The sequence below is a fragment of the Eriocheir sinensis genome, chromosome 15, assembly GCF_024679095.1.
Source record: "Eriocheir sinensis breed Jianghai 21 chromosome 15, ASM2467909v1, whole genome shotgun sequence".
NCBI lineage: Eukaryota > Metazoa > Arthropoda > Malacostraca > Decapoda > Varunidae > Eriocheir > Eriocheir sinensis.
In genome coordinates, this window is record NC_066523.1 from 782,864 (window position 1) to 800,000 (window position 17,137).

The 17,137-nt window shown below is 44.6% G+C and overlaps 1 protein-coding gene across 1 annotated transcript in view; it reads left to right on the forward strand.

Moving 5' to 3' along the window:
* The window catches only part of LOC126999060 (SKI family transcriptional corepressor 1 homolog-B-like), an 85,747-nt gene that overhangs the window by 16,784 nt on the left and 51,826 nt on the right, over window positions 1-17,137 (forward strand). The window lies entirely within an intron of this gene.

Here is a 17,137-nt window from a genome sequence, read left to right on the forward strand (position 1 = left end):
CACACGACTCAGCGCGCTCCTTCATCCTGGGCTGTGGTCGAGCTGCGCAGAGCCAAGTACTTATGCTATGTTATGCTACCTTTCCAAATGGTTCTCGTAACAAACCCTGAAATAGTAAGCTGAATAAATTTACATCAAAGGAAGCATCCAAGTGTACAAAGGGCACGTTAAAAAGTTCGCACAACGCTGTTAAAATAAGAAAGCAAGTTAAGAAAGAAAAATAAATCAGTTTAGGTTGAAATGGTCCCCTCAAATAAAGTTACAGCTTCAGGGGCGCTAAAATACATTGAAAAAAAAAAAGTTCCGCAAAATGCTTGTATAGTAAAAAGGAAAGGAAAAAAAAATCAAAACGTCAAATGAAAAGTTAAAATAAACAAAAAAATGCATTTGAATTAGCAAGTTGCCTTGAGATAAAATTACATAAAATAAAAAAATGATTAAGGTTGATAAATTCATAAGATCGAAGAACATTACCTATGTACTCCGCCAAGGAGGTTACGGCACTGTGTAGCTATTCCTGGAAGGTAATAATGGAAGAAAATTATAGAATGACCACTCGAGGCGGGGCATAAACACTCACTCCTGAATTATGCTCGTCACCCCTTTTGCTTAATATCTGGTTAGCGGCGGCGGCGAGAGCAACGACTCTTACTCGAGGTGGAGGTTAAAACAAGACGGATCCATATTTATACTGTAAGAATCTTAGTACTTTGCGGCGACGAAATGTAGAGAAAGGGAAGGTGGAGGAGGAGGAGGTGAGAGAGAAGTAGTAGTAGGGAGTGGAGAAGGAAGAGGAGACATAAGAGGAAGAGGAGGAGAAAGAGAGAGAAATAAAGAAAAGAAGGAGGAGGAGGAGCGGAAGTTGACTGAGTGAAACGTGGCAAGGGACGCTCCTAAGAGTTATCACCAGCAAACCGGCCTCGGAGATCAACTAATACTGAACCGAAAAGATAGATAGATAGAGAGACAGACAGATAGATAAATATACAGACAGATAGACAGACTGACAGAGAGATAGACAGATAGATAGATAAACAGACAAGGGGGACAGACACACACACGCCTTCGTTCGCATTCTGTCCTGACGAGCGTCGGAGTTATGAAGCGAGCGTCGACGGGAGTGAAGTAACGTAATCATGTGGTCAGTAGGCCGAGCGAGGGGGATTAGCATGGTAAAACACGGAGGGAAGGAGAGGAGGGCGGCTGAGGCAGTGTTGGTGGTTGTGGTGGTGACGGTGATGGTAGTAGTGGTTGAAATTGAGGGAGGTAAGAAAGAGAAATTGAACGGCATAAAGGAAGGTCGGAAAGATGAAGAAAGAAGAAGAGGAGAAAAATATGGTCTAAAGGGGAAGAATGGGGAGAAGGAGGAGAAAGAATGAAGACGAGAAGTAAAGAAAAATAGTGATGATAAAAAAGAGGGAAGATAAAAAAGAAGAAAAGGAAGAAAATGGAAAAGTTAAAGAAGATATGAAAGGAAACAGAGGCGAAGAAGACAATAGTAGATTTGAGGAAGTTGAGATAGATAGATAGAGAGAGAAAAAGAAGGGGATAAACAGAGAGAGCGAGAGGAGAGAGAGAGAGGTGCAGAAGAGAGATAATGACATTGAATAGAGGGGAACACAAACAGCAAGAGGGGAGGAGGAGGAACAAGCCAACCCAGCCAGCGAGTCAGCGAGCAGCGAAATAACACAATTAAGGCAGGAAAAAAACACTGCCGATTTAGTGGCTGTGTGTACGTGGGAGTTAGTGTGACAATCGTAAGTTTTAGTGGTGCAGAGACTTCGAGGAGCGGTGAAGGAAGCAAGGAGAGGAGAAACATGAAAGAAGATACCGAAAACATGCCTTCATTGCATTCATATTTCACATCAGAGGACGGAAGCACTCAAAGGCAAAAGGAGGGAAAACAGCAACAACGGAAAACTATAGTAATTGCTCCCCCCCAAAAAATTATAGAGATTCCCACGAACCAGTTTTCACTCTTGGTTCCCCTTCACTCTGTCTCGGCAAGGCAAGTTAATGTATTCAGAAGACGAAGAAGACAAAAAAAAAACAAAAAAACAGAGGAGTATTTCGTTGTGATCCCCATTAATGCATTCTGTATCTCTATCTATTTATCTATCTATCTATCTACCTATCTATTGGCCAGATCTCCCTGTTAGTTCAGCTGCACTTCGTTTCGGCAAGACAAGTTAAAGTAATTAGAAGATGGAGGAAAGTAGTTAAGGAATGTTTTGTTTTGATCTCTATAAATTGCATTCTTCGTCTCTCTCTATCCCTTTATCTATCTGTCTATCAATTAATGAGTATCTATCTATCTATCCATCTTTTTATCTACCTATCTATCTATTTGTCTGTCTATCTATCAAACTGTCCCTATCTATCTATCTCTCGACCAGCAGTTCTCTCTCACCCTTAGTTCGCCTGCAATTCGTCATTTCCAAACAGACTTTCGGACCAAAATAAAATAAAAAATCGAAGTTGTTACCCCTGCCTTGATGAGCCTCCGCCTGGCCGTTCACCGAGGGGAGTGGAGACGGGGAAGAGGGAAAGGGAGGGAGAGGGTCGGAGAGCGGGAGAGAGAAGAGGGGCAGGATAAGGGGGAGAAAAGGGGAGAGGAAGGAGAGAGAGGGGGAGCTACTGGGCTGGGAGTGTAAACTTTTTGTGGGCGTGGATGAGTCTACGGGCCACAGTGAAAACTTTCCTTGGAGTGTTAGCGAGGTGAGGTTAAAGTCAAGGGTGGGAATTTATCAATACAAGTGTGACTAAGGAGTTGTTCTTTTTTTATCTTTGAGGCTTGAACAGAGAAACTTTACATGGCTGCAGATTATTTATTTATTTAGGTAGTTAGTTAGTTTGTTAGTTAGCTAGTTAGTTAGTTCGGTAAGTAAAATAAAGGTGACGAGTGGCTTTTAGGACGTGAAGAAAGAACTGCAATGGTGGAATTCTCTTGAGTGTGTGTGTATGGGTGTGTGAGTATGGGTGGGTACGTGTGGGGGCGGGGCATATGCTTGTGTGTGTGTGTGTGTGTGTGTCCGTTCCTCTGCCCCTCCCTTTCGTCGCTGCGGTCGGCCTCCTCCTCCTCCTCCTCCTCGTCGCCGCCTCCGTCCCCGCCGCCTCCGTCCCCGCCGCCGCCGCAGGACACACGCACTCTTTGTTCCCGCCGTAATCTAATAACGTATTCCGAGCGTTGCCTGGATCCCCCATTAATATTGCACCCAAGTTTACAATGCCATTTTTCTTCTCTCTCTCTCTCTCTCTCTCTCTCTCTCTCTCTCTCTCTCTCTCTCTCTCTCTCTCTCTCTCTCTCTCTCTCTCTCTCTCTCTCTCTCTCTCTCTCTCTCTCTCTCTCTCTCTCTCTCTCTCTCTCTCTCTCTCTCTCTCTCTCTCTCTCTCTCTCTCTCTCTCTCTCTCTCTCTCTTGTCTCTCTTTGTGGCTTCTGTTCATACCAATTTTTTTATTACATTCATATATTTTCTTATCGTATTTGCATAAGAGTGGCGGTATACAAAGGTGTGTCGTTGTGCGCGCCTCCGAATACCATATTGCGTGTGTCCGCGAGAATCCGTCAATTTGAGTAACGCGATGAAAGATGCACTTAAGCTTTTATGAGGTTTTTCGATTTCGTATTTATTTTGTAGAGCCAGTGCGACGAGGTATGCTGTCACTCGTGTGGTGGTGAATGGGTGTTTCTTTTACTCGAGGCGCCAGAAAGGTAGACTCTCACGTTGGCAAGAATGGGCAGAGACAGTAACTAGTTTATACTTCTTGTATTCATTCCCTGACTTTTGTTTCTTCTGGAGACCATTTAAACGTATGGTTCGAATCATGATTGAAATAGAGACGAAAATCTGAAACAACTTTAATATAGAACAAAAGGTGAAGACTGTAACTTTAAAATACCACCTATACTTGGAAGCGATTAGTTATTACTTTCTTTGATCCAACAACAAGGAGGGTTTCTGTAAATTGAAGATGAGACCGTAGCTTGAAAACACTTATACTTGAAAGTGATTATGTATAATTTTCTTTGATCCATCCTCAAAGAGGGTTTCTATAAATTAAAGATGAAGGCTTTATGTTAAAATACATTGAGACTTGTATGTGCTTTTAATTCATAATCCTACGATGCCGCAACTACAACGTCCGCGAAATATGAAGCAAACAGCGGCATGTAAAATAAAAAGCCTTGCAACGGCATATTGTGAAATAATCTTATATTCATATTAGAGAAATTTATTTTTCCTCTACACCGGGAGGTATTATTACATTATTTCCTGATGCCAAGTGAGCGGCTTCAATAAAAAAATCTGAATTATATTATTATTTTTTCTTTTACGGTGTTAATACAGAAGCCGCTGCTGCCTCGTACAACATATCGGTGTGAGTCATCTTATATTCATCTCAGCATAGAAACGTCACTCGCCACTACTGACTATGGGCCTCTTTCACAGTTCGCCATGATGGGTTAGTAAGCCTCAAAACCAATGCCAATGACTTGGAAAACTCCTTGTGTAGTGCAGTGTGTTCATATTTAAGTTAAGAAATTTGAGGAAACTATACGGGAAATATTTGTAGTGTATCTGGTGCTGCATCGAAAACCTAACCATAGTGGAGTGTAGAAGTTTGAATAGTTTGGCTCATGCGATGATTACAAAGCCACTGTGTTGGACTGTGAAATCAGCTCTTATTCAACAAAACGAGGGGCGGCCGTTCGTAAAATAAATAGTCTCAAGAACATTTTTTAACGCCTATACAATAACCGGAATCGTATTATGAACAAGTAGTATTTTCTGTCTATTTATATTTGTATGGTAATGCATTTTCTTTCCACCACGGCCATTTGCAACTAACACAATAGTATTCATGTCTAAAAAATACACTTGGAATTATATTATTTTAAGAAGAAGCTTTATTTTCTATCCTTCTTCACACAGACGCCGCTGAAACCACCACTATATATTAATAATCCCCCCAAAATACACTTTCAATTTGCATTTTTTTAAAGAGAAGTTTATTTCCTATTCCTCCTCACAGAAGTGCCGCAGAAACAACTATGTACTTTTTATTAGTGTTTAAAAAATGCACTTTTAATCTTACTATCCCAGGCAGAAGAAGCTAAATATTTTCTATCTGTATTTCTTAACACGGGCGGCGCTGCAGAAACCATCACCATGATATTAATCTCTCTAACACAAAAAAAATACACTCTGAATCTTATATTATTTCTTGGAACCATTTTTTCCTGTCCCTCTTAACATGGTCTTCGCTGCAGCCACTACCACCACCCTCACCACCACCACCACCACCACCACCTCTACCTCTACCACCACCTCCAGCACCTCCACTACTACTTTCTCTATCTAATAAAGCGAGCGCGCGGAAAGTGGCGGCGCACGGGTCCGTCTGTTCGTCGCCTAATATCATCACACGTAACACTGACTCATGTGGATTTCCAAACTCACCTGGAAATTAATTGACTTAGTTCACTTAATTTGCCGAATCCATTTTTTCCTACGAAATTGATTAGGCAATATGAATTCAGTAAAAAAGTCTGTTATGCAAATGTCTCCTCGCGGCGCCGTTCCTCGCTCAGTACGGCGAGTGTTGGGCCTGGCAAGGTGGTGAGGTGGTGGTGGTGGTGGTGGATGGTGGTGGTGATGATGGGGTCTTTGTAGATGTCTGTGGAATAGTGGTTGGTGAAGGTGATGGTGGTGGTGGTGGGTGATGATAGGGTCTTTGTAGATGTCTGTGGAATAGTGGTTGGTGGTGGTGATGGTGGTGGTGATATTGGTTCTGGTGATGCAGGGAAGAGACCATGGTGATAATGATGATGATAAATAATGATAGAGGACGTGAATAGTGGTACGGGCGGTGTTGATAGTGAAGGAAGTCGTGATGATGATGAAGGTAGTGGTGACAGTGACGGAAAAGATAGTGAAGGGACGTTAATGATGAAGGATGATCGAGATGTTAAATGGTGTGGGTGATATCAGTGGAAGAGACTCTCCAACAACCGAACTTATTAAACGGTAAATTATCCTGCATTACCATAACTCTGCCAAGGCGTAGAGGAAAACACTGCGTCTCTCTCCACGTTCTGTCTATGCTTGCTAATCTGTTCACATCATCCCAAATAGTTTTAACATCGGGGTAAAAAAATAACTTCTAAGACGGAAATCACACGTTGGTATATTCTTCCTGCGTGGACATAGAAGGTGAAGCGGAAAGGAAGGAGAAGGAGGCAGAACGAGGCGATAAAATGGAGCAAAGAAAGAAGGAAGGAGGCAGAGGAGGCAAGAAGGGTAAAAGGGAAAGGATGGAGGCAGAGAGGAGAGCGAGAAAGAGGAGTATGGAATGAAGGAAGGCGGCGGAGGAGATAAGGGAAAAAATGGAGGCAGAAGGGGACGAGAAAAAGGAGTGACGAAAAAGAAAAAAGACGGAGTAGGTAAGATGGTTAAAAGGGAAGAGAATTATGCTGTATGTTATTACGTTAAGTGAATGGCTCTAAGTATACCTTATAGCAGAGGTCTTTATTACTTGTAGTGAGGGACAGTAACGCAGGGATAGCCAGAGAGGTGCTGGAGGAGAGAGAGCCAATGTTTGTGGGAATAGATTATTGAGAATCGTGCGTGGGTCTCAGCAAACGTATGAAAATCCCTTGGTCCTTGTAGTGAGGTAGAGTGACGCAGAAACAGCAAGAAAGGTGGTGCAAAAAAGAGTCAGAGTTTATGTGAATAGATTAGTGAGAGTCGTATGTGGGTCTCAGCAAGCGTATGAAGGTCCTTTGTGGTTGTAGTGAGGTGCGAAAGGACATGAGTAGACTGAAAGATGTGAGTGTTCGTCTCTGGAGTCCTGGAAAGAATACCCACGATGGAGAACCCGATACAGGTCAAGGAGGAGGTATAGCGTTCATACAAACAGCCAGTAAAGTCCTGCTAACACACTCACATTTGATAAGGCTTTCGTAGAGGTTGTTTGGGGTATTTCCATGGGTAGTTTGATGGGTCTTGTGATAGTTTGACAAGGCTTCTACACCATGAACATGAAAAACACTCATGAGAACTCGACTGATCTCCTTTGTGGCCTTTGAAAATGTTCGTTGTGAGAGCCGAGAGGGTCTGAAAATACGAACCGCGCTCAGTCCTACCCCAGAACATTAAGTGATATAACAAGTACCTAAGACATACGCCCTTTACGGTTATCAGCGGCGTCCATTCTCACTAGTTTTCAGTTTACTTAATTCTGTCGTTCATTAGGTAAGGTACGGGTATTTCCTGCTCTTATAGTCTTGCGTGAGAGTCTCCTTCGTCGTCGCTGATTCCGGATTGGTCTGTGACTCGGCACTCCCACCATCGCTGAAAAATAAGTAAAGTTAGGGTAAAAGTAAAGGAAATGCTGCGCGTGGCCTCAATGCTTATCTCCGTTACATGTCATAAGATAGCCGATAACATAATGGGAACAGGGCGAGAGAACAGTACGGGCAATGTCCTCCCTTCAAACTGGCCTCGACACCCCACAAACCGCTCTTCCTTCCTCGCCCTCGCCACACACACATATGCAGGCAGTCCGTCGCTCGTTCTTCCCTCTCGCCGCCGCTTACGCCCTTCTGCCGCCCACACGAGGAGTAAAATCAAAGAATAATTATGGAAATCGCATTATGTAAAGTTTTTCCCTCCAAGTTTTGCTGGTGTGGGGCAGCTTGCCGTACAGATAAAGCCACAGTCAGTCCTTAGATTAGTTGGATTAGAGGATCGGAGTTTTGGCAGTGACACGCTCTTCCGTCTTTTTCTTTAGATGCTGTGCGTTGTACCTTTAATATTTCACTGCATATCTTCTGTTTAATTCTTGATCTGTCTCCTTGTAGTCGTTAAAATAAAAGAGTTGTTGACTTTTTGTAGAACCAGTTCGAATGTATATATTTTTTTTATGTAACGACTTATGTCTTTATGGAAACAGTCTTGCGATATTTTTTTTATATATAGTTATTTTCTATATCTTTATGGAAACAGTCTTGCGATATTTTTTTTATATATAGTTATTTTCTATATCTTTATGGAAACAGTCTTGCGATATTTTTTTTATATATAGTTATTTTCTATATCTTTATGGAAACAGTCTTGCGATATTTTTTTTTTATATACTTATCTTCTGTGTAGCCTTTGATCTGCATAATTATCCACAAGAAAGAAAAAGGTGTTAGTCACTAGCTTTAAACAATTAGATCATTACTTCACTTTTACTTTACGAGGACAACTATTTCATGTTTATATACTTTCTGTTAAGTCTTTGATCTCTTTTTAAATGTGTGAAGCTAGGCGTCAGTCCTAAGATTTCCGTTGCTGGATAAATATTTACTTTACTCATTCAAAAATTAGCTTTATTAAATTATGCGAACAGTGTGTCGCGAACATGTCTTTTCATATCTCGTGTAAATTATCCCTTGGTCTGTGTTTCTCCCTCACCGTAAGAAAAGAGACATCAGAAACACGCGGATCAGCAAACGCAAGCAAATAAAAAATAGTCTAATAATTTTCCCCGCACCGAAACTGTCCCGCATAAAGATTCACGCCGCGTCCTTTTTCCCGCGAGTTCATTGTCACATTTTCCGCGGGCCGGCCGAGCGTCTGGCGGCCGAGGAGGAGGAAGAAGAGAATCCCCTTCCCCAAATTAAAAAAAGGAACCGCAGTACGAGGCGATTGGATTAACACGCCTTGGTTAACCCCACGCAGATTAGCCGCGTTCCAATCAGTATGCTAATCAGGAGTAATGTGATTGTGATGCGGCGGTGATTGTGATTGTGTTGACACTCACAGACAGGCCGGGAGTGAAGGGCCACCGGCGCGGAAGGCGGAGGAGGAGGAGGAGATGGAGGAGGAGGAGGTGGAGGCGAAGGAAAAGGAGGAGGAGGAGGAGGTGAGGAAATAATGGTGGTGGTGAGACAGGAGGAGCAGGAAGAGGTGAGAGAGTAGGAAGAAGAGGAAGAGGAGAAGGAAGAGGAGGAGGTGGGATAGGTGAAAGGAAGGGGATGGCAGGGGGAGAAGAAGAGGAAGAGGAAGTGAAGGAGAAAATAAATACGGAGGGGGAGAGAGGGGTGGAGGAGGAAGAAGGGAAGAGATAAAGTGAAAGGAAGAAAGAGGAAGAAGAGGGGGAGGACGAGGAAGAAAAAGAGAAGTAAAGAAGAAAGGAAGGAGGAGGAGAGGGCAAGATGGATGACGAGAAAAGAAGTGGAAGAGGAGCGAAAATGCGGATGCGAAGAGGAGGAGGAAGAGGGAAAGTTTGGAGGTGGTAAAGGGTGAAGGAAGGAAAGGGAAGGAGAAGGAGGGGAAGCTGAAGGAGGAGAGGAGGAGGGAGCGCAGAAGTAGGGAGGAGGAGGAGGAGGCCTGTTCATCGGAGCGGGCGGCGGGTAATCCTGTTGGAGTGAATTAATTAAGTTGGTGGTTTATCCGATCCCCAGAAGGGCGGCCGCGGCGTTAACCCGGCCTGTACTAACTAATGAACTCTGTCTCTACGTCCCTCGCTGTCTTCCTCTCTACCTTCCATCACCGCCTCGCACAGCCACGCATGCACGCAACATCTAACTTTACCTCACCTAACATTACCAGGCCTAACTAATGTACTAATTAATGTGCTAACAAACTCCTCACTGTCTCTACGTCTCTCGCTGTCTCTCTGTCTTCCTCTGTACCTTCCATTACCGCCTCGCACACACACGCAAGCACTACCTAACCTGACTTTACCTAACCTAACAGAACCAAACCTAACTCATGTACTAACTAATGATCTCACTGTCCCTCGCTCTCTCTCTATCTTCCTTTGCGCCTTCCATTACCGCCTCGGGCACCCACCCACATGCGCCACCTTACCTAACTTCACCTAACCTTATCTCAGTAAACCTAGCGGCACCAAATCTAACTAACGTATGTACTAACTGATGGAGTCTTTATTGTCACTCTACCTCCTTCGTCTTCGCCTTCCTCGCTCCCTCTCTCTGCCATCCTTGCCTTTCATACGCACACACAAACGCCCCTCCCCACACACACTCCAGCACCGCCTCCACACGCTCCCCAAAGAAGGGTCCCCGGGGTCAGTCGGAGGAGGAGGAGAGGAAAGCGAGGAAGCAGGAGGAGGAAGAGAAGGAGGAGGCGTCTCGGTATGTGTGTGAACTCCACAAACTGGGATCGAAACCGTGTTCTAACTAAACTGCGAGACTTACAAGAGCGTCTGTGATTGGCTGCAAAGTTGCGTGTGTGGACGGCGCGGCCCAATCAGGCGTCGGGCGCGTGTAAGCACCGCAGCGCCTCGCCGCGGAGGAGGAAAATGCAGCTGAAATGTGTCAGGTTCGGGCGGCGAGTCTCCTTGTTACTAACGCGGCGCCTCCCCGGGGACCCAAACTGATTAACTCTCTCCAATTGTTCCCAGCGTAATTACTTGCAATTTAATTAAGACAATTAAAAGTAATTAATTGAATTCTACGGCGGCTGTGATAGGCAAATAATGAGTTGCACTGAGCCGGAAATCCCTCGGGAAGGCGGGGAGTAATAGAGAATTAATTAAAAGCAATTTGTTGCAGACCCTTGATATTCATGGTATGCATGGCGTTGAATAGGTCAGAAAGACGCCGCCGCCGCCCCTTCCCTTAACGAGAATTAATTCCTGCCTTAATCTATTGTGCGAGGGACACGATTGTGCGAAGAGGAGCTGCAGGAGGAGGCCTTGGACCCGCGTGCTGGAGGAGGAGGAGCAGGAGGAGGCCTTGGAGCCGCGTGCTGGAGGAGGAGGAGGAGGGGAGGAAGAGGAAGGAGGAGGAGGGGGAGGAGGATTGCTTCACTTCACACCTCATCCTTTCACTCCCTCACACCTAACTCAACACCTCATAAAACAGAATAAAACACAGCGAAAGTTCGTTCACACATCATACTTTACATCATGATCATCCCATACCTTCTCCTACACCTCACACACTCACCCCCAATCTCACACCTTAACTCACACCTTCGTACCTCACACTTTGGTTAACCGTTCTAAGCATCCGGAAAGAAGGAGAAGAGATGAGATGAGGAGATGATGCTTGTGTACTTGGAATAGAGTGAGTTGGCAGAGGAAACGGATATGGGCACAGTGGCAAAGCGTATGTATATGTGTGTGTACCCAAATGACGCCGTGTTTATGGTGACCTGTAAACTTCTACAACCCAACTTTGCTTTCTTTCGCCTCACAGCTTAGTATTTCACAATCTTCTCACTCCCTCACGCACTCAATATTGACTCACTCACTCACTGACTCAATAATACCCCCACCCCTCACAGACTCACTCACACTTCACTCATACCTCACACATACACACCTTCACCCACATATATAGATAGATCGATAAATACATAGACTAATAGATAGATGAATGAATAGATAGATAGACAGAAGGCCAGATAGATAGATAGATATATTCATTGACCACAAAATATCACATCTACACACACTCCGCATCCTCACAGCTCCCACTAATCACCTTTGAACACCTGTATAAAGCCCCTCTCACCTGTAAATCACTCGGTCACCCTAATTAGCACCTCCACCTGTCTTACGCTCTTTCAGGTGTTTACAAGCTTAAGATCACGCCCCTTCCTGTCCAAGCTGCCCTTCGATAAGCTTTTAAGGAACACACACACACACACACACACACACACACACACACACACACACACACACACACACACACAAGGGACCTCCTGGAACAATATTGATTCGACCTAAAGATATTATGAACGACAGCAGCGGCGGCGAAGGAGGAGGAGGAGGAGGAGGAGGAGGAGGCGACGGTGGGGAGGGCGGAGACGAAGATGGTGATGGGGGTGTTGGTGATGGCGGTGGTGGTGGTGATGGTGGTGGTGGTGATGGTGGTGGTGGTGGTGGTGATGGTGGTGGTGGTGTTGGTGATGGTGGTGGTGGTGATGGTGGTGATGAATGTGATTGTAGTGGTGGTGATGGTGATGGTGATGGTGGTTTTGACTGCATAAGACACACACACACACACACACACACACACACACACACACACTCGAAATAGAGACGTTACTTTTTTTTTCATTCTTATGCATTGATGTGTGTGTGTGTGTGTGTGTGTGTGTGTGTGTGTGTGTGTGTGTGTGTGTGTGTGTGTGTGTGTATTTATTTATCGACGCGTATAAACACTGATAAATAAGTAACGAGCGAAACATGATATTAAGTCAACATAAATAAGTTAAAAAATCCTTCTCCTAATAAAAACAACAACAAAGGTGACGACAACAACGACATCAACGACAACACTTCTATTATGAAAGACTTTATGACTAAGGTGTGATATTATTTCATTCTCTCTCTCTTTCTCTATCTATCTATCTACCTACCTATTTATCTATCTATCTATCAATCTATCTCCCTTCTTTTTCTCCCTTCGCTTCTTCTATCTCCCCCTTTTCCCCTTTCTATCTTCCCTTCGTCCTTTTTTTCCTCTTTTTCACCTCTCTCTTCCTCTCCTTTCCCTCCCTTCCCTCTCTCCCTGCCCTCCTCTCCCTTCCCTCCTTCTCCAACTCCCTACCACCCATACGCCTCCCCACACTCCTTCCCCTCCTCCCCTTCCTACCCTCCCAGCCTCCGATCCGTCACTCAATCCTCCCTTCCCTGCCTCCGTCTCTATAAACACCGCAGGATCAGGCTCCGTACAAGGCAAAATCTCCCCGCAGACTGGATTTTGTGAAAGCGATTTAAGCAAGAAGAAACCCCGGAATTAAGCCTTTTCAGCGGCGGGGGATAATCACTCTTAAGCTATATTGCATGTCCATTAAGGTGAAAGTTGGAATTAATCGGGAGCCAGGGACATGGGCTTGGATAATTAATGTGGTTCAGGCCCCCCTCTCTCTCTCTCTCTCTCTTGCTCTCTCTCGCTCTCTCTCTCTCTCTCGCTCTCTTCGGCTTTCTCGTTCATTCTCGTTCTCGTATTCTTCTTCTCGATCTTTTTTGCCCTTTCGTTCTATCTCTTTCTTTCTATCTCTTTCTTTCTCTGTCTCTGTCTGTCACTCGTTCTCCTGTTCTTTTGGTTCTCTCTCTCTCTCTCTCTCTCTCTCTCTCTCTCTCTCTCTCTCTCTCTCTCTCTCTCTCTCTCTCTCTCTCTCTCTCTCTCTCTCTCTCTCTCTCTCTCTCTCTCTCTCTCTCTCTCTCTCTCCTTATATACACTTAAGGCAAAACGTGATATTAAAAGTTCAATAAAGTAAATCGGATACATTTGGAACACTGCGAAGTCTAATTAGAGTGCGTCCATCAAGTGTGTGTGTGGGAGGGAGGTGGGGGGGGGGGGGGCTCGTAAGTAGCGAATGGTTGTTGTTGTTGTTGTTCTACTTTTTTTTTTTTTTTCTCTCTCTATGGACATTTTTATCAAACTTTCTATTCACTCCCATTCCTATTTTATGCTAGTCTTCTATCTTGCCTCCTTTTCCTCTCTTCTTCTTCTCCTTTCCTTCCTCAGCATCCCATATCTTCTTTTTCCTTATCTACGTTCCCTACTCCTGCTCCTCTTTATTTTCCACCTACTCTTTCTTCATCCTTCTTCCTTCCTTCGTTTTATTTCTCGTTATTTTCACTCCTCCTTCTTCTCCTCCTCCTCTTCCTCCAGGTATCAGTACTCTATATTATGTATTCTTCCTCTGTACTCCTCTTTTACTTCTTCCTCCTTCTACGCCTCCTCTTCCTTCTCCTCCTCCTCCTCCTCTTCATCATCCTCATCCTGCTACTCAGCCTCCTCCTCCGAGTCAATATCAATTCTGTTTTTCTCCTCCTCCTTCTCCTCCTCCTCCTCCTCCTCCTCCTCTTCCTCTTTCTCCTCCCCCTCTCCCCTCTTGAGCCAGTTCAATGAAGCAGACAAACTCCACACAAACGACAGATGCAATTTTTGCTGACGCCGTAATCCATATTTTCGCTGCCCTGGGAAATTAAAAAAGAACCAACGTCTAATCCCACGTAAAATAATTTACCGCCAACTTTTTCAATTAACGTTATCGGATTGTGTGTTGGACTAAGGAGCGGCGCGGCGGCGGACTCGAACCAATGCCGATACTGCTGAGGTGGCGCTCTCTCTCTCTCTCTCTCTCTCTCTCTCTCTCTCTCTCTCTCTCTCTCTCTCTCTCTCTCTCTCTCTCTGATTCTATGGTGGTTTATGGCTCTATCTGTTTCTGTGTCGCTCTAACGTTCTCGCTCTCTGGCTCTGTGACTCTAGTTGTGGCCCTCTCTGGCTCTCCTTCGCTATCTCTATCTCTGACTCTCTTGCTGGTGCCCTCTCTCTCTCTCTGGCCTTCCTTACTCCATGTCTGGCTGTGGCTCTCTGTAGTTCGCTTTGTCTGTCTCTGACCTCGTAGTTATCTGACTGTACCCCATTTCTTGCTCTCTCGGGTTGTCTTTGGCTCAGTGGCTCTCTGACCGTGGTTCTCTCTAACTCTCTTTAGCTGTCCTTTCTCTGTAACTCTCTGGTTATGGTCCTTTCTATCGTTCTTTTGCTATACCCGACCCTTTGACTCTCTAGCTATTGCTCTCACCCTCTATTACTCTATCTGCATAGCCCTCCTGCGTGACTGGTTATATAAAGTCTCTCTAGTTTCCTCTTTACCTGTTATTTTTTTGTTTGTTCTTACGCGTCTATATTGCCGGTAGGCTTTCTTGAGGGGCTTTGATGTTAGTCTGCTCCAGCTCGTCATGGCGCAGGCAAGTGCTTTATATTGGCGTCATCTTTTCTTGTTATTTCAGTCCCTCTAGTTATTAACCTCTAACCCTCTTTGACCGACTCTAACACTGTAACGCTCTGACTGTTCCCCTATCTAACCCTCTCTAGCTGTCCCTAACTCTATGACTCAAGTTGTCGCCCTCTCCAGGCCTCCGTGACATGTTCCCTTGACAGCCGGTGAGCAGGTAGAGAGGCAACGCCCATGTCATTACTCAGACGTGTTAAAGGAAGCCATTGTGCGGGAGCTGTTATCATCGGCGCTATCACGAGGTCACATATTCGTCGGTGATCAATTCGTCTGTTAGTGCACCTGGAATTAAGGGTCATCTTCGCTATAGGGTTACCTGTGCCTTCTTAAGTGAATTACGAGGAGGAGGAGGAGGAGGGGGTGAAGGCTGTGTACATAGATGATTATTAATAGTTATGTTTGTTACCTAAGTGTGTGTGTGTGTATGTGTGTTACTAGATAGATGGATGGATGGTATAATAGATGTGGGGGGGTTGTAAGAGTGGGAGAGGGGAAGAAAAGGGCTCGTGTGAAGAGTGGGAGGAGGAAAAAGGGGGTTGTGTAAAGGGTGTTGGGGAGGAAAAGGGGGACTGTTGGATGGCGGGGGTGGATGAACGAAAAAGAGGTTTGTGTATATTGTGTGGGGGGAAGAATGGGGAGTTGTATGGGGAGGTGGAGTAAGGAGCAAGGGGGTATGTGTGAGGGGTGTGGGTGTGGGGGAGTAAAAAGGAGGGGAATGTTTGTGAATGTGTACTGGGACGGTGAAGAAGATGAGGAGGAGGAGGAGGATATGTGTGTGTGTGTGTGTGTGTGTGTGTGTGTGTCATTACCGTATTATTCTAAGATCGCGACAGACCCTTACGAAACTTACAACGCCGCCTCCTCCTCCTCCTCCTCTTCCTCCTCTTCCTCCTCCCCCTCTTACTCTTCCTACTCCTCTTGCTCCTCCAACTCTTTCTAATGGTAATAATAAAATTGTTTTCCTTTTAATCATAAATGATCCGCTTGCTACACGGTCACCCTTAAAAATATAAGTACATATATATTAAGATTACTGCACACTTTCACACCTTCAACATTTACGATTTTCTTCATAATTCTCTGCTTTAAAATGTTCATAATCAAACATAACAACTATAACAACGCAGTCAGGGAAAGTAATAGGGGAAAAAAACAGGGAATTAAACACTGTCAATGAATGTAGATGTTAGTGAAGATATTAGTGAAAATTTTCTTAGTAAACTCGAGTGGTATTTAGTCGACACTTACTTAGTCATTTATAGTGTCTTTTAATAGTTTTGTATCTAATTCAAACGATGCTCTTATGGAATGTGTGTGTGTGTGTGTGTGTGTGTGTGTGTGTGTGTGTGTGTGTGTGTGTGTGTGTGTTTATGGATGCATTAAGCCGGATAATAGATAACACACACACACACACACACACTCACACACACACACACACACACCATTTCCAATCTTGTCTTCCATTAGCGGAGATTTTCTATTAATAGGACGTGTTTTTTTATGATGATTGCGCGCTGCTGGTGGTGGTGGTGGTGGCGGTGGTAGAGGGGAGGAGGGGGGAGGGAGAACCGAGAGCAACTGATCTGGTTGTGGGTTTTTTTTTCTCTCTCTCTCTGTTTGTCTGTTTGTTTGTCTGTCTTTCTCATCTACTCTTTAAGCATACATGAGGTTTGTTTTGTGTATGTGTGTTTGTGTACGCCGGGAAGTGATCTGATGCTTCTATTTTTCTCTATGTTTGTTTATTTGTTTATTCTACGCTCAAAACATACACAGCAACATGTTTACGGCGTGTTCTCGTAAAGTTACTGCGTAGTGTTCGTAAATATCTGAGTCTCGATATCGTAAAAATGTCCGCGGGATGGAGGAAGGAGAGGAGTGACGGTATCAATGTTGAGCGTTCATACATTGCCGAGTGTGTTTGTATGAGCGATTGAAGGCGGCCGGGGAACACTATAAGCTTGATATGTGCTCTTTTTCTTTATATCTGTGTTTTGATGTGGAAGGTTAGCAGGTGGAATAGTAGACACAATATTAGAGTTTCAATGTTTACTGTTTTTTTAATCTGGCCTATAGCACCGGTAGGATTTCTTAATGGGGCCTGTTGGTGGTCCTAGCTCGTTAGTGGCGCAGGCATGTTTTTTATAGTGGTGCCACTCCTACTTGGCTCATCCCATCACCTCTCATCCCCATACTACCCACAACAAAAACAAACCCATCACTACCCAACCCACCAACACCTCCCCCTACCTACCACAACCTATCCCAAGCCAACCCAACCCAACCAAGTCCTACACAACGCGGCACAACACGAAACAGAAGCAAAAAATAACCCCCAAACGACCCCAACTCAACCCAGGAAA